Genomic DNA, 23,338 nt, shown 5'->3' with positions numbered 1-23,338 from the left:
ACTTGTCGGCTATAAATATTGAAAGGGAAAAATCGCATACGGTCTTCAATATTCATCTGCATTCCAGAAGCAAGAACTTATATTGGCATTTTCCTTGTGGTATTTATTTCCATTTAAATTTCAGTGGGCGTATATATATATATATATATATATATATATATATATATATATATATATATATATATATATGAAATTTTGTTTTACCATAAGCATTTACCCAAGAGGGGAGGAGACGATCGAAGGGTACAGCCTTCAGATTTTTCAGTTCAGCCAAGGTGGGGCACTTAGCTGATTGAACTTTTGTAGAGAAGTCGTTGCATTCGTACACGTTTTATATACATATGAATTTATATATATATATATACTATATATATATATATATATATATATATATATATATATATATATATGTATATATACATATTAATATATATATATATATATATATATATATATATATATATATATATATATATATATGCATGCAGAAGCAAAGTACTATGTCATACCTCTAAGTAAATGGGGTTATAATCCACGATGATGTAAAATCCTTCTGTAGTTTTATAAAATATATATTGTACAGCAAATTAAAACTTCCCACCATCAGCTGTAGTCTTGTTCACTAAAATGAACTACGGAAGGATTTTGCAACATTTTATATGATTATATATATTATATATATAGATATAAATGTATATGTATATTTCAACTGTAAAAGCAATACTTACATTATCATTGCTGTATTTCCCTCGTTCTAACTCCACTCTGGTGTTTCCATCCACTTCGCTCTGAGCTTTCTGTCGGCCGTAAATTTTTCTCTCCATATCCGCTCTTGACCTCTTGTGGATCCGTTCAGCTTCACGTACGATGCTCACGCCCCTGGATATTTCGGTCGTTTCCTCATGGGCCTTTCTCACTATCACCGAATTCTGGTTATTACTGTTTTCTCATAGCATTCCATTTTCTCGTGTGTGTATCCTAATTCAGATGATAAACTTTAATTCGCAAGTTTAATATTGAGAATATTTTTTTTATGTTCGTTAGAAAAAAAAAAGTCTCGTTAAGTGTAATTTATCAGAAAAAAATCTCGTTAATTGTAATTTATCATCAATTTTCAGTTTTCTGTAAAACTAACGAGATGGTTATTTGTCTGTACCTCCGCACTTTTTCTGTCTGCCCTCAGATCTTAAAAACTGCTGGGGCTAGATAGCTGCAAATTCGCGTGTTGTTCATCAACCCTTCAATCATCAAACATACCAAATTGCAGCCCTCTAGACTCAATAATTATTATTTTATTTAAGACTAAAGTTTGCCATGACTGTGCGTCTGGCACCGTTATAGGTGCCAACAACACAGGCCCCTACCGGTCCGTAGCTGAAAGTTTCATGAGCTGCGGCTGAGTGTTTCATGGGGCGTGGCTGAGTTTCATATATAAAACTCGATTGCGCCGAAGAAACTACGGCGCATTTTATACTTGTTGCCTCTTCATCACGATTTTATATAATTAGGATTTTTCATTGGACAAATGCGTAGAATGATTAAGGATTCTACTGCTCAAAATTAGCTTCGTGTAAAATTCTACCGATAGTGTTCGAATACATTCTATTCTTGCTTTCTTTAGTAAAATAAAGCATTTATCCTCATCCATCTCCCTCTGTCCTTGACAGATCTTTTCCTTTTATTTCTCTTCCCTTCCTATTCATTCATGTGTCTTTCTTTTACATAAGGCCCCAATTTCTTATCGTGACTGTATTCCATGAAATAAGACTCATTTTCGTAACGGCCCAAATAATCTGCTTTCCAGGCTAGTGTTAGAAATGGTATTGCTTCTCAGAAAACTCAAGGACGCCTTGTACATCTCGTCCCTCATCACTCATCCCATACAAGCGAATGCAGAAATACGAAAAATATCATATCATTCAGAGGGAAACCCTTTGTATTTTAGGAGGAAACCCTTGTATTTTATTTCTTGGAAAAGTAGGAATTTTGTTTCTGTTGTAATGTGGAATATTACTTCGTTCTTGCATGTTCTCTCTTGCGAGTGTCTTGTGTATGATTTATGGCAGTTGTTTTACTCTTTTGTATAAATGTGGTTCATCTGTTTCCATTTCTGAGAATGTTCGTAGTGTAAATATAAGCATTCATTCAAATATATTTTATATTTAAGTTTTCGCATTGTACGCAGATAGTACGTTTTGTTTTAGGATTACGATACAAAAATTTATTTTTACATCTATGACCATGTGATGATACTACAAAGAAGTTTGATTAATATAACACATACTTCCTTGCCAACTTCCGACACAAACTTATACATCCAGATAACTTGAAGAAGTGTACAAGAAAATTTATGCTTTTATTTTTATGAGGTAATATAAACCTATTTTTAAATCATAAGCAAACATTGACTAAAAAATAAAGCAATTAATTCCTTTCCTGATAAAATTAGTGATTTGAATATTTAAACATAGTGTATCGAAAAAGTGTGGGGTAATGAATAATTTAAGTGGTCATTGTAACTGCTGTAATAGTTAATATATATATATATATATATATATATATATATATATATATATATATATATATATATAATATATATATATATATAGAATATATGTATATATGTATATATATAAATATATATAATATATATACATATATATATATTTTATTATATAAAATAATATATTATATTATATTTATAAGATTGTGATATATATTATACTATCTATATATATATTATATATAAATAATAATTATATTATAAATATATACATACAATATATGAGAAATCGAGGAATTAATTGGAAACTATTGTAAACTAACAACTGATTTTTGCATAGAATAACTTGGCAAAGTTTTCGTTGCCGCTGGGTGTTGTTGTTGCAACATGTTGCAAATATATTGCTTTCAAGTCTGGTTTTGCTCCGCTGATCTGTTAGATTTTTTCGATATATTTCTTTTCTAATATAAATCGGAATGTTTTTGCCATATTTTGGAACCGCATGCATCGATGTATTATTTTCTTTTATTTTTGCTTATTTCATTCTTGTCACGCAATTCGAAATCACTGTATATTTTAATCTTTTGAAACCGGTAGCTATCGATTCCCTCTTCGAAGTTATAGTTAAAGTAGTTGTTCCTTCCTTAAGTATCGTCAGTTTTTAATCCTACCTTATTAAACTTGTTTCTCTCGCCCACTTTCTTTTTCGTTGCTACACTTTCTCTCCAACCCATGCATTCCCTTATCTCCCATCCTGACTTTCTTTACTTATTTCGGCCGGCACTTCCATTTCCCTTTCTTCCTGTTTCCGGGTTATTCCTTTTTTATCACTTTTCCCTTTCACCATTTCCCTTTCTTCCTGTTTTCGGGTTATTCCTTTTCCTTTTCACCATTTCCCTTTCTTCCTGTTTCCGGGTTATTCCTTTTTTATCACTTTTCCTTTTCACCATTCATCCCAAGATTTCTCCTTGCCTTATATTTATAAACATAACACCTCCTTATCACATGGTGGCGTTGCCCTCCTATTACAAGCAGCCTGCTGCCACCTTCCCCTCCACTTCCATTCCTCCTCCTCCTCTCCGGCGCGAAATTCGCGAGGGACAATCGCATCTCCAGATCTTGGAGAGCCTGAATGCAAACGTCTAATTTTCACTTCTCGACATTCTTGCTGGGTTCCGCCGCCATCAGATTTGTCTGCAAGGGAATGAGGGGAGAGGAGAAAAGGAAAAGAGACAATAACAGGAAGGTGCTCATTTGTAGTTATGTGAATGAAGCAAAAGTTACAGAAGTAGAATGAAGAAAAGGGAGAGAAAATGTCCTCTTGACATTATTACTGGAATGGTAGGACAGTGAATAGAAAATTAGGGTATATAAAATTCGTTCCATCATACAAATGTGGACAACTATAAATTCATCAAAGGAAATGTTTTATTATGATTATGATGATGATAGGAGAGATCAAATATAAAAGACTAAATAAAGGTTAAGGCTATGTTGACTTACTCACCATTGCGCTTAAGAAGATTCGTGTCTTTATTTGGGAATACGAACTGAAACCAGATGAAAAGTGTTGGGAACTAGAACATTATAGTCAGTGTCAGAGATCATATATATATATATATATATATATTATATATATATATATATATATTTTACCTAACTAAATATATACACCCAAAAACCATATCATTTCTATGATAGATATATATATATATATAGTATATCTATATATATATATATATATATATACACATATATATATACATATGTATATATATATATAATATATTATATATATATATATATATATATATATATATATATATACATATATATATATGTGTATATATATATGTGTTATATATATATATATATATATATATATATATATATATATATATATATATATATATATATAGCTATTATTATGTGTCGATGCATCAATCGTTCTTGCACTACCATTTGAACCAAACCATATATCACTCATTTAAGCCAAATGTTATTTAACTTATATATAGTGTTTTATTGGGTTATATGGGATAGATAATTTTTTCCCAAAAGCTACTTAAGAATAGCCTTGTGATACCATATTTTACCAAATACTGACTGCATTTTTTTTTATCAATCCAGGTAGAAATTCAGAATCCTTCAGAAAGACTCATTTGAAGTCTTTTTCTATTTATAGACCACAAATAAGTTTGTAGTCTTTTATCCATTCTTACAAGCACAACATTGTATTCTCGACTTACCTTTCCTTTCATCCCTTACCTCTCCAAGATACTCTGAACATCCTGCCCTTTCACCTTTGTGTCAGCTGGTGCCATAACATTTGTACTTTCTCTTCAGAGATGAAAAACCATAATTAGTTATTTTTCTGTTCCATACAGCATCAGTAGATATATAAACCCCCTGAAACTAAAAGATTTGATTTTTGTTTAAATTTTGGAATATTAGTGCAGTATATGAGGTTACAAAGTACGAGTTCTTGCTGTTTGGTGACACAAACACACGCACACATTTATAATATATATATATATATATATATATATATATATATATATATATATATATATATATATATATATATCTATCTATATATATATATATATATATATATATATATATATATATATATATATTTCTATGTATAAATATATGTTATATATGGATATATATATATATATATATATATATATATATATATATATATATATATATATATATTATATATTGTGTGTGTTTGTGTATTGTCCCCGCTCGTTGTTGTAAGTACATATATGGGTTATGTAGAATTGATTTGGCATTAACCTTTTTTGTAACCATTAAACTCGGCCAAAATGTTCTCCAAATACATTGCCCTTCCGATTCGTGTAAAACCTTATAACGAAAATCCTCTCACTCAGTTATGAATTGCCTGTTACAGATTGTATTTCGTCAGCAACGAAAGTTTTGTCTTTGTAAATACTGATTACTAAATCTTTCCTTTTCTTCGCCTGTGCATATTATGTTCCTTTTAATTACTCTCTTCTTTCTGACTCGTAATTAATGATGCCGTTACGATATCTCTTTGTTTGTTGGTTCTTGCCATTCCTTTCATGAACGTCGGCCCTCGCTCGGCGCTCTTGTTATAAGTATAAAAGTCTTACGCAGGAAAACAATGCCCTCCGTTATTCAGTTCCATGCCTGCTATATCATTAACTCGGAATATTGTTTAAGTTGCCTATTTTCCTCCAGTCCATCAGTATTGTTACACTCTCTTTGTCAGTTCGTGTTATGTTTTATGTAATTTTTTTACTATTTCTTCTTTGATCTTGAAGGTAAAAGTATTCATTCGTAAAACAGCTTCTTCGATATAACAAAGGTCTTTGTTGTCGCCTTACCCTCCCTCTTCTCATCTTCCTTAATCAGATTCTGTTGTTCTGTATCGTTATTACCGTCGCCTTTTTTGATATCTAGAGGGAATTATCCGTTTCTCGCACTAAGATGCTCCTGTTCTTATTACTCTGATATTCTTCCCTATATACACTTTGATTTATCAACTTACTCCTCATCTGTATTTGTCTTTTTTTACCGTTACCTTTCAATTCTTCCCCAATCCTTGCTTCCTAATCCTTCGTTTCACGCTCCCTAATACAGTTGTTATAAACCGGGTTTTTACCGTCAAATTCACTTCCATTCGTTCGTCCTTTCTCTCATTCTTGTCCATCATCCCAGTCGTGAGTTTCTTATCCCCTTCCTAATCCAAACCATTCTCACCCATCCCTCCCTATTCTTATTTCCCTCTTTCTTCACCCTTCTCGATCATTTTTACCCATTTCTCCAAGTTCTTAACTCCTGCGCGCCGCTCTGTTTTCCCTTGTCTCTTATCTGATAACCTCTCCCAACTTCGTGCGTCGTCTTCCGTCCCAGGGTGAAAGAAGAAACTGGCAATCACATGCCAATTCTTAGGCCGCATATAAATGTCTAATTTTCACTCCTTGCCGCCCCGGGGCCCCCTATCCCCCTCCACCCCGACCCGGCAACCGCCAGGCCGCCAGATTCGCCCAGGAAAGCATTAAGAGAAGAAGAGGGAGGAAAAAATGTGAAAAACAGGAAGGAGCTTCGTTATGTACGAGCAACTAAAACGGCCATTAATACGAGGAATATATCAAGGAAGTGACAGAGACATATCGCGGCGGGGAACTCCGGGTAAACTTTGACTTTAAGCGGAGTTTCGTTAGAAAAATGACGTAAAGGAAAGATGCAATGAATTACGCATGTTTTGGGGGAGTTCGCTCGCAAAGGAATGTGTTCATCCAAAGGAAATTCTGGATAAATAATGATCAGGTTCGAGTTGCTTTAGAAAAGTGATACAAAGGGATGATGCTGTAAATTGCTCGCGTTTTTTTCTTTTTCTTTTTAGAGAGCCTCGTTTTGAAGGAATGACTTCATTCAAATGAAATTGTAAATAGATGCAGATCCACCCTAACTTGGCGAGATAGTGTAAGGAATACGAAATGCTCTCGTCTAACCCATGACATAATGGCGGAATGCATTACTGCCTGACATTATACAATTAGCGATGACATAACGTTGCTGCTGAATATAAAATGTTAATTCCCATCCTAGTTTATAATAGCAAGAAAATGTCAAAGTTTGTTTTTGTCTGTTACATCATCATAATTATAAAATCTTAATAAACACATAAATACAAACCTTCATTCATGAAATACCTCATTATCTGAGGAAAGTGGAATGCCAAAAAATTCTTTTCCTGCTCTGTAGATCTTTAATTTTTTTGTGTACTTTATGTCTGATTTCCTAATACTTTATTCAGTCCTTTCAAGTAACATGAAATTAAACATTTTGTAGGAGAATGCAATCAAATAACCACTCAAAGAAAAAAGAAGATATTTGCCTGCGAACCATTTTCATCCTAATGAGGTTAACGAACTTGCAGCTCTCTCTCTCTCTCTCTCTTCTTCTCTATTTTCTTTCTTCTTCTCTTCTTCTTCTTCTTCTTCTTCTTCCAATTACTGCTCTTAAGAGATAGTTTTATCCTCTTGGGTAATTGTTCATCACAATCTTTAGAATTCTCTGCTCGGTAACCGTTTCTTTTTCCGTCACTTTTTAAGCTTTAACATTATCCCTTTGTCCCTATTTCCTTCTCATCAGATTCCTTTTTATTAATTTTCCTTGCTTCTATCAGCCATTGGGTAGGTAGGGACACTGATTGTTCACTTCTCTAACCTTTGCATTTAAATTCCGAAAGTTTCGTTATATCTGTTTACGGCAAAAGAACTTTACGACATCCTTAGGAAGACGAGTTGGCTCTCTCACTGAATAGATCTTGGTTCTTGATGTCGCTCTGATGATGACTCTGTTGTTATTTGATCAAGAGAAACTTGTCTTTATTTTCCTTTAAAATTTCGTTATTGTTATATCTGTGAATTAGATGGGAACAATAATCTAAATTGTTGTCGTATCTTATCCAACCAGCAAATCATTTTTATGTCATATCGTTTCATCCTAGAACGTAAATATTGTTTTACCTCCCAGTAATTTCGAAAATCTTCCCAAAATTCCATTTTCTACTTGATGCAAACTATTTCACTACTTGCCAATTCATTTGACCTAAGTTCAGTTCACGTCTGCAAGTTGCACCAGAGTTTCAAGGAAAATAATGACCTCAGTCTTGTGCATTCTTCTTGGCGAAGACTCGACGAAACTATCCGAGAAGTAATAATGACATCGTTAGCTTCCTCCTGCTTCTGCCTCACGCTAATTTATTATGCCTGTCATTATGCCCGTCGATTTATATTGCAGCATCTTGGTGACTTTTTCAGTTAATTAAAATGAATCCCATTATAGCCCTTCAATCAAAATGACTTCAGGAAGAAGCTATTCTAGTTTTTGTTGTTGATCCGTATAGTCTACATTCGAATGCCTGATCATATATGTAGCAAAATGCGATGTCAAAGTATATTTATAAGAAGCTATCTGTCAGTTTGCTTACATTGTTCTACTCTAACTTTACTTGGAGCTAATTTTAAATCACTCTTAGGATAGATTCCATTGTCTTTCCTCTCGGTCTGTTTGTCTCTCTGTCTGTCTTGGCGGTTTATTCTCTTGGAGAAGTGTTCATCACATTACTTTCAAGTTTCAGGATCGGGTTTCTCGATATTTCCTCTTTTCTCTTTTTTGTCTCTTTCTTGTTTTCATCTGGCATAGGCTAGATAAGGGCCCTGGTTTGTTCCTTCCGCCATCCCTTGCATTTAAATGCCCAAACTTTCGTAATTCCTGTTCACAGGCAGGAAACCAAACGAGATCCGTCGGTGGCAGAGAAGATCCTTAACCCTTGATGCTGATCTGAAGATGATCTTGTTTCCATTTGCCCGAAAGAAGCTTGGATAAGTTTTCCTTCAGAACTAAATCTTTTTAATGCGTGAATTAACGAAATAGTCTAACTTATTGCTTGTATATCATATATAAATTTTTTATATACCTGCCAGTCGATCCTAGAACATGAAATTATATTTTTGCGTCCGTGGGTCTTCAGTGGCTTTTGCGAAAATTCATTTTCTGATCGAAAGAACGTGTTTCGTTACTAGCCATTTCATTTGACCTTACCGAGTTGCGTTGGCGTCTCAAAGATGCACCACCAGAGGCTCAGGGAAATAGCTACCACAGACTTGTGCATTCTTTCTGATGAAGATTCGATGTGACTGTATACAAAGTATTATTGACATCATTAGCTACCTCTTGTTGTTACTCAAGGCAGCTTATTTTAACGATAATTATTGTAGTCGATTTATATTGTAATATAATAGTCCCTATCTCACTTATATTTTTAAGATTCATTGCATTAAACCCCTCCATCTTAATGATTCCAAGAAAGCGTTTTATTTTCAGGTGTTGTTCTGTGCATTCAAATTCTTTATTACGCATGAAATAAGATGCACCATGAAATATTTTTCATGCAGTTGTCTTATTAATCACCAAAAAGACCAATTTCTCTTGTACTGCTTTATTCTTCTTTAATCACTCTATCCTCCTTCAATTTTCCTTATTAATATTTGCTTTCCAAAAAAATTAACTTTCTCTCTCTCTCTCTCTCTCTCTCTCTCTCTCTCTCTCTCTCTCTCTCTCTCTCTCTCTCTCTTCTACTGCTTATTCTCCTTCGTTCCTCTATCCGCCTTCAATTTTGCCTTATTATTTGTTTTCCAAAGAGATTAAGCTCTCTCTCTCTCTCTCTCTCTCTCTCTCTCTCTCTCTCTCTCTCTCCTCTTCTTCTTCGTTTTCGTCTTCTCTTGCATCCAATTGTTATTCATGATTTTCTTGCCGATATCAGATCCTGGTAGGAGAGGTCCATGTTGCTGCAGGGGTCTTTCTAATCAGCTGCTTATCTTACCTCAGATAACAGAATGGTTTTCCTCATCACACTTAGTCCGCCTCAGAGACTCTTCATTGTTCCCGGATACCCATTGCATTATCATATTCATTTATTCTCCTCTATAAGTTTCAGTTGTTCGTACATTTCACGTCTCACATGGTTTATATTGTATGTTATTATTCCCGTTTGTTTTACACTTGACTTCTCTTATTTGGTTTTCTCTTAATAAAATTGTACATGTGAATTCTAATTCTATTTTTATTAATCGTAAACTCAAGCCTCGCTATTCTGTTCGTTTTATTAGGATTCTATTTTTTCTTTACCGTCTTTCCTCCACTGCCTTCCTACCTTCACTCGTCTTCTGATTCTTCTCAGTTCTGCTTTTTTTGTTGTTCTTCTTCTTCATCCTTAACGTGCGCGTGGGAAAGTAAGAAAGGGGGAGAGGAAATCACGAAATATACGGCATCATTGTTGACAAGTCTTGGCCCCACATATTCAAGGGACCCCGTGCCTAAATTACACATTCCGGAGGGTGCCTCTGACATCATCTCAATTTACTCTTGGGCCACCACCATGCCAACAGTGGGTCTCTCTCTCTCTCTCTCTCTCTCTCTCTCTCTCTCTCTCTCTCTCAATGCTCCGTTCTAATGACCCGAGACCACGTAGATATTAATATTTATATAAACTTTACAAATATATTTATGTGTTATATATTTACACACACACACACACACACAAACACACACATATATATATATATATATATATATATATATATATATATATATATATATATATATATATATATATGTATATAAATATATGTAAATATATATAGTATATATATATATATAATATATATATATATATATATATATATATATATATATATATATATATATATGTATATATATATATATATATATATATATTTACATATATATTTATATATATATATATTTATATCTATATATATATATATATATATATATATATATATATATATTATATATATACACGAAACGTACTTGCAGAGGTTACAAAAGAGAGAAGATCAGACAGTCAAGGACAAAGTGAGAGAGGAAATCTGACCAAGACCTCTAGCGAAGTAAATAAATTAAACTGAAGGGAAGTAAGTGCACAGATAAAGTAAAATGCAGAGAATGGATATCTGAATGAAAGGTTCAATTTATTGTCTGAAGAGGACCCAGTCCTGTGCCTAGATACGTACATGAAAGTTAGACGAAAATATGTAAATTACTAAAGGATTTAAGGTGTTTTGCCTTTATGAACTTGCGTCTACTTTCGATTTACCATGGACCGGTATTAAAAGTGTACAGTCACGGTCGTCTGTATTCCATTAATTCAAGCATAGTGCAAAGAGGAAACAATTCTTTAAGAAAAAAATTGCCTGAAAGTCAAGTAACTTGCACACGTAATGATCAACGATGGTTGTCAAGTGAAAAGTTGCTTAGGTTCAAGAGTAGAAGATCGATGAACATACATGCACGAAGACACCAACGTTATGAAATTTATGTATAATGTACATACGTGTGTGTCAGTGAATGAACCTTCTATATGCTTGTAAAATACTTCTGTAGTAAGGAGACCAACGATTGGTTTGCCTATCTAATAATTTCCTACTCTTTTATGTACATCCATTAAACTGTTTAGCACACTCGTATCTGGCGAGTCCCTATGGCATCAGAGGCTTCAATTAATGTTGTCCAAATCTGTTCAGTAGATATAGTGACTAAGTGAATCTTTTAAGGAAAACAATACTCGTCAGTTTGTTGGTGATACTAACTCGGACAAGAACCACTCATATTCAGACTAAATGGTTTTCTGTATTTGATCGTTGTATGTAGCCGTATTTTATTAATTTTTTTGCGTCTATTATTTTCTTTTTACTCCCCCAGTGAATTTCCTACCCCTGTTCCTGGTAATAATCATTTGGGAATAATTTTAGTTTTTCATTTTATATTTTCATTTTCCCCCTTGGGTTCGTGGGACGCTAATTCATCCTTGAAAAATAGCATTGCAATTATAATGGAAGTCTCAGTATTTTTCAACCATATTCATTTGAATGAAATAACTTTTTTCTTTTGTTGCGTAACAGACTAGAATTCACGCTCGCACGTGCGCACACACACATATATATACAAATATGTGAATATATACATAAATATGCACACATATCTGAACTTTATATATATGTTACTGTGCAAAAACACTTGTAGTAGAAGAACATATAATTTTAATCTTTTACAAGAGCTTTAATTACATCAGAACGCGATATATTTAACCTTTTATAAGAGGTTTAATTACATCAGAACGCAGCATTGATTAACTTTGGAAGAAACAAACATTTTCTGATATATGAAGCTCATTTTCTCTCATATTTCATTGTTTACGGTGATATTATTAATTTTGAATCGTATCTTGTTTTTCGCCAAAATGTTCATTTAATGGAGATTGGTTATCTTCATGAAATTGATGATCACGATTCCATGATTATGTCAATATATGAGTCAATGGGCTGTCAAATGCATGAAGGAAAATGATAGAGATGCCAAGAGACTCAAATGAAATTCACCTCTATGGCGGAAGGGAATAAGATCTAGTTTCTCTTCTCTCCTGCATAATGCCTTCCTTCCTTCCTGGCTGCTCGGTAAGGAAAAAGGAAATATTTCGTGCTTTAAAGTTTTAATGTTTCCTTAATCAAAACAGTCTATTTCTCCTCAAAGAGTTATGGGGTTTTTCGTTTCCGTTATTGAGTTAATTGGAGAATTTTCTCAGGTTCGAGGTTGTATCCAGTTATTTCTTTTTTTCTAATTCTCTCTTCTTATTTTTCTATTCGGTTGGGTTAGTTGAAAATAATAAGTAAACATCCAAAATCACTATGTGGAAAAATAATTGAATATAGTTACAAATACACTGAAATATAAAATTAATTCAACTGAAGTTAGGGGAAATCACTGACCTACATTTAATGAAAACGCTATTGCATTTCTGAAGAAATTCGGCAGAATGTGAAAAGATGGCAAAGAAAGAAAGCGAGAGAGAAAAATAGGGCAAGTGAGAGAGATAAAGGGAGTAAATATGAGATTGTTCTTTGGGGAGAATAAGAAGTCTTTCTACAAGGAAGTAAAGGCAGAGAGAGAGAGAGAGAGAGAGAGAGGTCACCAAACGAAATTGACCTCAGGATAAAAAATGCAAATAGAGATGGTGTCTGAAGTCAGTGTAGTCTGGGTTGAGGAAGTGACTATTTTGAGGATTTGTTGAAATAGAAAAGAGGCAGAGCTGAATGACATAGTAGTAGAAAAAGTGGTTGAGAAAAATATTAGCTTTTTTATATATATAGTGGCAAAGATAACAAAGACCTTAAGAATTATAATTACATATTTATACAGTATACCATTGAAGGCATATAGCAGAATTTTAACCGAGAAAGTTAGATAATTGACAGACGAAGCGATAGGGGAAGGACAGAGTCTTAGTTGTCGATATATCTTTATATGGCATACACGGAACTATATAAAAAGAAAGTTTATGATAGAGCTGATAGAGGCAATGTGAAGGGTGTAAAGAATACATGATTTAGAAGTTACTGGTTAGGAGCAGTTAAGATTTATATCACGGAAGTGGAACATGTATCAGAGTACGGAGACAGTAGATAGGAGGATGACAGGTTTGGTGTGAAAGTGTGACTGATATGCTGATACAAAGATGTCTCAGTGGTTGTTTTGATCCTAAGGAATGGAGTGATATGAAAAGTAGCAAAGAGGACGGAAGCTGTGGGTGCAAAGAATGAAATCCTGCTGTCTGCAGATGAATGTGAGAGACTGCAGAGACTAATGAAAGTATTTGTTTGTAATAGAAGATACTCTCATGTCTACGCGAGCAAGAGTAAGGTGACGAGGATAAACAGAAGCCAAGAGTAGGGACAAAATTAATATTTCGACTTCGAGCGACTGAGGAAGAAAGGATTGGATCGTATGAAAGGGGGATTGTCGATTCGGTTCCCATTTATGGAAGTGACGTGAGGATGTTGAATATGAATTGGAGGAAAAGGGTACTGAGATGAATGGCTTACATAGTATATAAGTGGCATAACCAGAGCTGAAATATGAGCAATGTGAAGATATGGAGAAGAAATGTCAACAAGGTTAAACTAGATGAAGAAATGAAGCAGTCTTTTAAAATGGTTGACATATAGTTTAAAAGAAAAGAAAAACGGAAGAAGGCATGTTGCTGAAAACCTTATGTAATTCAGAGGTGCCATGATGAAGAAAAATAGTAAAAGCTAGCATGATGCTGGATAGATGGCATGGAAGAGGTACTGGAAAGCGAAGCCTTAATATTCAAGGAATTTGAGAGACCGGGCAAACTAGAAGTGAATAGCTCTTTGAGTGTATACGGCTCGTTATCCTGCTGATGAGCCTTTCGTGTCTGCTAAAGCAGCGAACATTGTCTACTCAAAAGGCTTATCTACGATTGAGCAGGTGGAGTTCTGACGTGAAAATGACACTTGTTTCATCTTTTCCGGAGCTTCCTCTTTTAAGGTAGATAGCTTCATGCATGTATATATATATATATATATTATATATATAATATAATATAATATATATAAGATATATATAAAATATAAAAACTAGTTACCTTCCTTATTCCATTCTCCACTGCTAGTACATGAGGGGATGATAAATACTTGAATGGACACAACAGCTATGCCGTTCGTAATGTAAGAGAGAGAGAGAGAGAGAGAGAGAGAGAGAGAGAGAGAGAGAGAGAGAGAGAGAGAGAGAGAATATGTGTTCCTTGGCTAGACGTTTACTGGGCCGCCTACAAGTCAATCAGAGGCTGTTGGAGACTGAACCTACATCTCGTTTGTAAGTCGTAAAGGGGGATTACCGAGTATAATCGTATATGTCATATATTTCCTTTGACGAAATCTATATTTCATGGATGAAAATGTGGTCAGATTCGCGAAGTAATTAAGGGGAACCGTGCTTCTCAAATTTAAGCTTTTCTCGCAGAAGTTGACTAATTACGTGGAAGATTGAAGGTATTGACCACAGATTAATTAACGCTGAAATACTTTTCATATTTTATAATGACTTTCTTCGTGGAGGAGCTTTGGCTCTTGGCCTATTATTTAATGTGGTCGGAAAAACACACACACAAACATTATATATATATATATATATTATATATATATATATATATATATGTATACATATATATTATATATATATTATTATGGATACATATATATATAGTATACATATGTTTATATATAATATATATATATATAATATATATATATATATATATAATAATTATATATATTCTTCGCAAAAGCGCTTTTCTTTTGGTGTATCACTTAACACAGTTTAAGCCACACGCATACACACAGTGTGTGTATCAAGTTCATAAGCTAACAGCATATTCTAATTCTGTCTGGTAGATTTAATGAAGAGCAACCCAGCACTCATCTACATAAAATACATTGGTATGCGTTGATGAACATCCCCCGGCATAAACTTTTGTTTTATAACTTCGCTGCGACGAAAGGAAATAAAAACTTGATTTGGGGCCGTAAATTTAGTGTTAGTTTGGCAAACTTTTACTCTCCGGAAGCGAGTGTGTTATACCGAGGGAAAGTATCTTTATTCTTGTCGCATACAGTAATGAGAGGAGAGTAGAGGTTTTACTGAATCTTTAATTTTAATAGCTATTGTCATTGTTATTTGTAATGGAAACAATATTCATATTGATTCTGATGATAATCATAACCGGAATAACGGTTATATGAACGGTGGTGAAAATAATGACTAAGTGTTGTCTAGTTTTAATTTTTCATGATAATGCAGGTGACTTATGTAGATCATAGAAAACTGCATTTGAAAATACTAGAGAAGCTAAGTTTATGTGGATGATGGTGAGTGATGAATATGTTTTATTTAGAATTCTAAGTGATAATGCAGGTGACAGAGTGGGTATAAGGGCAAGTTGCATCGCAAGTACATAATGTAATATATTTTGTTTCCTGGAAAAATGCTCGAGTGGTGGAAGTTTTTGTATTGCCAGTTGTAATAATGATTATGTTATAGCTAGGCGATACCCTGCTTTGATGTCTTTCATAATAAATTTCGGTATAGAACCTCCGTAGGCTTTTTATACAATATAACTTGTGCCCCTAGTATTTGAGCGAGCTTCTCGGTTGGCAGACCTTCAACATCTGCGTTTTGCTTGGGTACCGCCTGCCCAATGGAGGGGATCTTCTTTTCCCTTGAGTGAAGAATTGAGGACCACTCCTCCTTATGTGGTCTTGGACGTTGATGCCCATAGGCTTTCGAGAATGCATTGCTGTTTTTCAGTCATACTCTGACTTCCTAAACAAATACTTTCAACATATGTAGAATATCATAGTATTTATGTTGACTTTTTCATTAGAATGTAACAATCGCCTTAGCTAAAGAGTTAATAGAGAAACTTCAGCACAAAAATGACCAGCAATTTCTTGCGTTAAGTGAGCACTATTGGACGTTTCCCCTCGTAAGACTTTCAGTTCAGCTCTTACGATTTTTGTTTGTGGTTACCGGAAGAATTCGTTGATTTTCGCATCTGCTTCCTAAAGAAGATATTGCAGAGCATTGAGACAACAAATCTTGGTGTACTTAACCGCAATACCTCCTCTCTCTCTCTCTCTCTCTCTCTCTCTCTCTCTCTCTCTCTCTCTCTCTCTCTCTCATCTACAAAGCAGGTTGTCTCATTAACTAGAAACCGGGAGCATAGGAGCATGAGATGCCCATAAGCTTCACGCCATGGGAATCGGACGAGCCTCAAAGGCGCCTGGAATGCCAAAGCTCTTCCAAAACGCTTGACACTTGGGCGCTGGAAAGCATCACTGCAAACAGGTGGTCCCGAAGTTTGTCGGATTTCAGAGGGTACGCCCGTTGCTTTTCCGCTGCGCCAAGTCACATAGCCTGCGTTAAGCCACGCTTCTGTGAGTCTGATGTGGGCCTATTTAAAGAGACGCCGGTGCTCTTCTTCTGTGAAGGGAAAAGAATGTTTTTCTTCGCCGTTCGCTGCGTCTGTTTGTCGACTGGTGAGCTGCCTCTTTCATTTTCCAGTAAAAAACAAACAGTTCAGCATTTTGTGATATTCACAGGGCTTGCCTTAACATTTAAGAAGTCCAATGGGAAACTATCGACATTTTTCTAATGTTGCTAATAAATAAGATACCAATTATATGAATATGCAATAAATAAATAAAAAAATAAATCTAAGTTTTACCAGGCCACTGAGCTGAATAACAGCTCTCCTAGGGCTGGTCCGAAGGATTGGATATTTTTACGTGGCTAGGAACCAACTGGTTACGCAGCAATGGGACCTACAGCATATTATGGGATCCGAACCACATCGAGAAATGAATTTCTATCACCAGAAATACATTCTTCTGATTCAAACTATGGGTCGCGAGACCAGTTTTGATGGGTCGCAGGGATACAGGAAAATTATCACGTTTTCAGTGGATTTCAGTTACCTAATTGAATTCTTCATTTAACCACTGATTACTTATGTGATGTATGTTCATCCTCCCTCCTCCTGAACCCCACCTAGTTTCTTTTTGTGAATTAAAAACTGTACACATTATTATTTGTTTTTTTTTTTTTTCAAAATAAAGTGTATATATCACTGTACATTTTCTTTCTCTTTACTTTACTCTGGGTCGCGAAGGACTGAAATGTTCCAAATAGAGGCTCACCCAAAAATCTTTGAGAACCACTGCTCTAAATGAAGATGAGTGGCTGGAGGCATATATCTGGTCATTACTTGGTTGAAGCAAAATTTAACACGGATGGCAGTTGGCGAGGAGGGGGTGATAATGTAGCCCTGCGGGTAATTATGAGAAGTAAGTTCGATAAGAAGGAGGTGAGCATTGCATATAAGAAAAATATTAAAAATGGACAAAAGTTAGGAGCGCCCTGTAGGCTAAATGGGGTAATTTGTAGGAAATGAGCTGAACGCCACTGAAACAAGGACTTCGATTGATTATCCTTTGTCGCCTTGAGTTTCTAATCTAAAGTACGGGATATTCTTCCCGGCCCATAGTTTAAGAACCACTGATCTTGTGTGGTGAGACCTTCATTTCGTGTTAAGGAGCGAATGTCTGTAAAGAGTAGAATTGTTTCCATGCTTCATTGTCTCTTACTATATAAACAATAATGTCATTAGTCAAGACAGTATCCCGTGAAACTGCAGCGAAGAAATACTCAGATAATGACTCGGCCAACAGCATCCTAGTTTTGCCGAAAACCAGCCACCAAATTTGTAATCATCTCATCTCACAAAAGATATTAGATATCCTATCTAATGCTGTCAAACAAAGTAAGCATTGTCTATCATACTTTATCTTCAACGGAGATGATGGATATCACTGTCACATACTGAGACGCCAGCGCCTCAGCGGCGTGATCAGTATGGTCTTGACCTGCCACCTCGGTGGCCGCGAGTTCGATTCTCGGGCATTCCATTGAAGTGTTAGAGATGTGTATTTCTGGTGATAGAAGTTCACTCTCGACGTGGTTCGGAAGTCACGTAAAGCCGTTGGTCCCGTTGCTGAGTAATCACTGGTTCCATGCAACGTAAAAACACCATACAACCAAACACATTGAGACGCAGTATTCTACCTCGGGATAGAGTTCCCTTACTTGGATATGTTCATGCTCTCGGGATCTTTATCATTTAATACGGGTTGCCTGAAATGGTGGTTTCTGGTTTTTGAGCGGTGGTAATTAGTATTTCGACTGCCGCTAAGTTCTGTTTCAACAGTAAACTTTCATTGGTGCCTTTAGTAGAGTGACCTACTCCCATTCCCGAACGTGGGTATCCATATTTAATGCTACTTTGAAGTGACGTGAAACACTGGATTGTTTTTTGGGAATGCATCATAGTTTATATATGTGTATATGACTGCTTGTTCGGCAATTCTCTTGTTAATCATAAGATACTTTCTCTTCTCATTTTTATACTTGTAAGCGTTCGTTTGCATAGTAATGACTTTAGCTAATTCGGAATAGGACTATTGCTACTAATACTGCTTTTTTTAAAAATGATAAGAAACGGACGAAAAATGAGAAAATCCATTATTTCGTCTGTAAATGCATTTTATATCTTCACGTACTTCCTTTTAAATTCTGCACGTGCACAAACACAATCACACACATTTGTATATATACATACACAGACACATTTTATATATATATATATATATATATATATATTATTATATATTAATGTTACATATTATTATATCTTATATACTTAATAGTCATTTATATAATATAATATATTATATATTATATAATATAGTTATATAAGAGAGAGAAGAGAGGAGAGAGAGAGATGAGACGATGAGAGAGATATGGAATACCTGCGTTGCAACTTATGTCCTTAATTAATCTATAGCCACAATCTCGCATCTACCTTCGAGATCATCTTATCTCCCCTCATCGCGTCTTAGGACGTGAACATATGTTTTCATCAACTTAATCCTACCCATCACTTCTGTCGAACGAACCCCATTAATTTCTCTAATGGGGGTTATATTTTCCATATAATCAATCCCATTCGTGAACTCAAGCGAGATATATTAGGTCATAAATAAGCGATTGGATACGTTCAGCAACTGAAAAGCAAGAGAGAAAAAATGGCATTTAAAAATTTCTGCTGCACTTTTCAATTTCTATTCTAGTATGTTGAAGAGAGAGAGAGAGAGAGAGAGAGAGAGAGAGAGAGAGAGAGAGAGAGAGAGAGGCTGTTGTCGTCTTGGATATTGGAAGTTACTAATTCCTCCCTATATGTGAGGGCCTCGTGGTCTATAATTCAGTAGCAAAAGACATTACGCGACGAATGGGCAATTAATTCATCTTTTTCAAGGTGTTTCCATACGACTCTAAACATCGCAGATCAAAAGCGCATGTCGAATATAGGGTGTTGATAAAACTATTATGGTAAGAACTGTTAATTATTGACATACCGTCATGATACAATGTGCCAGAGAAATTGAATAAAATGGGCAACGTAAGAAGTATTTTCTTCTTCATTCAAAACTTCATCCTTGAAGATTAGAAGTATAGGAGAAGCTGCCTAAACAAGGATAGAGGGAGGCCACAGCTACTGGAGAATGCGGCTGTCAGTTCTCAGTGTCCGCAATCTAGCCTCCACCCGTGTGATGAGAAACATCTGTCTGGTGGAACTGTTCCCCTTTATGAGACAAATTGGAAGCCTCTGTTGTGCCGGACAAAAGGATTTCCTCAAGCAAGTTTTCAGGAAAGTTCAAGAGTTCAGCGTTTGATCTATATCATCAAAAAATATGATCAAGGTCTCCTCTACAGGAGTTTTCATTATAAAGCTCTTCATAAGGGATAGTTACAAGAAATTCTCCGACTAACATGAATTCATTCGAAAGTTTTAGAGATATATATTGATTCTTTCTAGGACTGCACAGTAATTTCCAGTCAGGTAGCCTGGTCTTAAAGGATATAAAATAAAATAATGAAAAATGGACTCTGCTCTTGTAAAATGAAATATTAGGTATGGGAGAAGGAAAGCCGGGGAAAATTCCAGAGTTGTAAGATGGAAAGAAGGAACGCTTTATAAGTTCAATAAAATAAGTTTAAGTTTCATAATGATACGATCGTTCATTCAAATGGGATTCTTACATTTCGTAATCAAAGGGGATTATTGCATTTCGTAGATCCAAAAACACAGGTTGCATAAGACGCAAAAAGTATTATTTTCAAGTATTGAAGGTACTTTACTTCAAAGGTAACACTATTGCAAATAACACTATTGCAAATTTACTTAAATCTGTTATTCACTTTTAGTTATTTTATTCGTGTTATTTTTTCTTTTCTACTATCGCGTCTCCCCCTTAGACTAATGATCCCTTCCCTATCTAGTGTTCCCTTTGACTGCAGCAGCCTTTTCTTTTGTTTCCCCGTAATTGCTCCTTCCGCAATCAGGAGCGCTGCTTAAAGCCCTTGCTTCCTGCCGAAGTCATTCCCTTTCTTGTCCTCTTTTCCCATTTTCCTTCCACCTGGCTTTATGTGTCCCTTGTTCCTTGCTTCGACTTGGAAATGAATTTCTCTGTCTGTCTCTCTGTCTGTCTGTCTGTCTGTCCCTTTCACAGATGGATTTCTTGATTTGGATGTGCCTGTCGGTTTCTTTTTGTCTCCTTCGTCTGTTTTACTTTATCCATTTCTTTCTTTCACGCACTCATTTTTTAGGCTCACTCTTATTTCTTGTTTGTTTACACCTAACCGCTGTTTTTCTCTTTTTCTGTCTTTCCTGTCACATTTCTCTTAGGCTTTTTACATATCTTACATATGCATACCTATTCCTTATTTCATTTACATCACCCCTCTCTCTCTCTCTCTCTCTCTCTCTCTCTCTCTCTCTCTCTCTCTCTCTTTCTATCCTTTTCTTGTATACCATCTCCCCATTCCTTCCCTTTTGCAGCATTTCTCGCTCTCTCTCTCTCTCTCTCTCTCTCTCTCTCTCTCTCTCTCTCGTCTGCTCTCTCTCTCTCTCTCTCTCTCTATCCCAATTTGCCAGCAATTTTCCGCTCTATCCTCTCTCTCTGTACCTTTTCTTGTATACCACCTCCCTATTCCTTCCCTTTTGCAGCATTTCACTTTCGCTTTTATTTCTCTGACTTACAAACACAGAAACAAAGTTTCCAGCACTGAACATCACTTCAAGCCTTTCTAATTACTCCTTTTCTATGATTCATTGCGCACAAGGGAATGTGGTACTTGATGGTTCTGAATAATTGATATTAGTTGGTTATACCTTCAACTCCAGGCTTATGTTTTTCACATAATTGAATAAACATCATTTCATGGCAGCAGATACCTTGGAGGTGCTCGAGGTTGATGTGCCTTTGGAAATTATAGTATTAATATCATATGCTTTAAATCGTTTGCCTCACCATTGCTCAGATATTGATTTCCTCAGTGGACTATACAGCATCACGAGATCTTTATATCTCTGACGAAATTGCTTGCTGTTGTAGACGCGTTTTTGCAAGGGATCTGCATTCGTAATCAGTATGGGTCTAACGATATCACACAGGAGAGTACAGAGGTTTTTCGTTCTCAGTACTGCAACTGTAAACTTACATAGCCTTGAATTTTGTTTTACCTCTCTCCAGAACGTTTTTATATGTATATATTTTTTACATTTACCTGTGGATTTTATTGATATTTTTATCTTTACTCCTTCGTGTTTATCTTTAAATGCCTTCCTTGAAATTGAAGGGGTTGTTTTGGATTGTAATGGATATTTAGTCCTTTATTATAATAAAATATGATTTCTTATTAAACCTTTCACCCGTCCGAGAAAAGGGTTAAAAGGCTGTAATTTTTTGGATGGCCGAAACATGAAAGGGGCTAACATTTGTGACGTTTCAACTCTGTAACTTGTCCTGTCGTACGTCTAACAGGAGAAAAAGGGTTCCCGACCACCCCTGTAAAAAATTAATACTTTCCCCCATTTCGTCACCTTGAAAGCTTATGATTACAAATTTATTGCTATTCCTATCGCAGAAAAAATATCTTACGAAACTCATTTGCCTACAGTTTTGGACTCTCCAGTATCGAGACAAACGAGAAATATTGATATCATCCAAGCTATTCGTCTGTTATTGACATGGGGAATTTATCAGGGAAAAGACTATAATAAAAAATACCAGTAAAACAAAGAATCTCATTTCAATTCCACACACGCCGTTTTATCAACATTTGCAAAGTTTACTGTAGGTCGTCATATGAACATTAATTCTCGAAATCCTGATATTCTAGAAGCTCATATTAGTATCTGAGACCCTTCCGAAGCTCTTCCGGATTATATCTAAATGTTTTCTGATATACCATGTCTAAATAATCAATAAGCATAGGTGTTAGAATGAGCTCACATGCCCAGTGGAGCTTAATACGATGTGCTACAAATCATCATTGCTTTATGGAGGGCATTGGTTTCTCAATTACTGGCATAGCTTCTTTTTTGTACTATGGGACATGGAAAGTTGCTAATTTGCATATCACTTTTTCAGGTCCTAGCTCCATCTCTAGGATTTCAGTTTTAACTTCATTCAGGCTAGCATTGTGTGAGTACCTATGCATCAGATATAACTACTTTCCAACACTGCAGAAGGTTCTCAGGGATTGTACATGGGTAGTAGGATAATATTGCTATGGGTAGTGAGTTAATGTGGCTTTTAACAACATTCACTTCTGGGTGTGACGTCCCTGCCTACATGAGTTAGGTAAGAAGAGACTCTTTAGCCTTGGCAGGCAGCTGTTAGGAGAACACTCCGAAATCAAACCAGCGGTAGAAGGGGGACTCTTTAGGTAGGCAGCCATTCTAAGAGAACGTACTCTGATTACAAA

Source organism: Macrobrachium nipponense, chromosome 5, assembly GCF_015104395.2.
Source record: "Macrobrachium nipponense isolate FS-2020 chromosome 5, ASM1510439v2, whole genome shotgun sequence".
NCBI classification, from domain to species: domain Eukaryota; kingdom Metazoa; phylum Arthropoda; class Malacostraca; order Decapoda; family Palaemonidae; genus Macrobrachium; species Macrobrachium nipponense.
The sequence above is the reverse complement of the archived record's forward strand: the minus strand, read 5'-3'. Positions refer to the sequence as shown.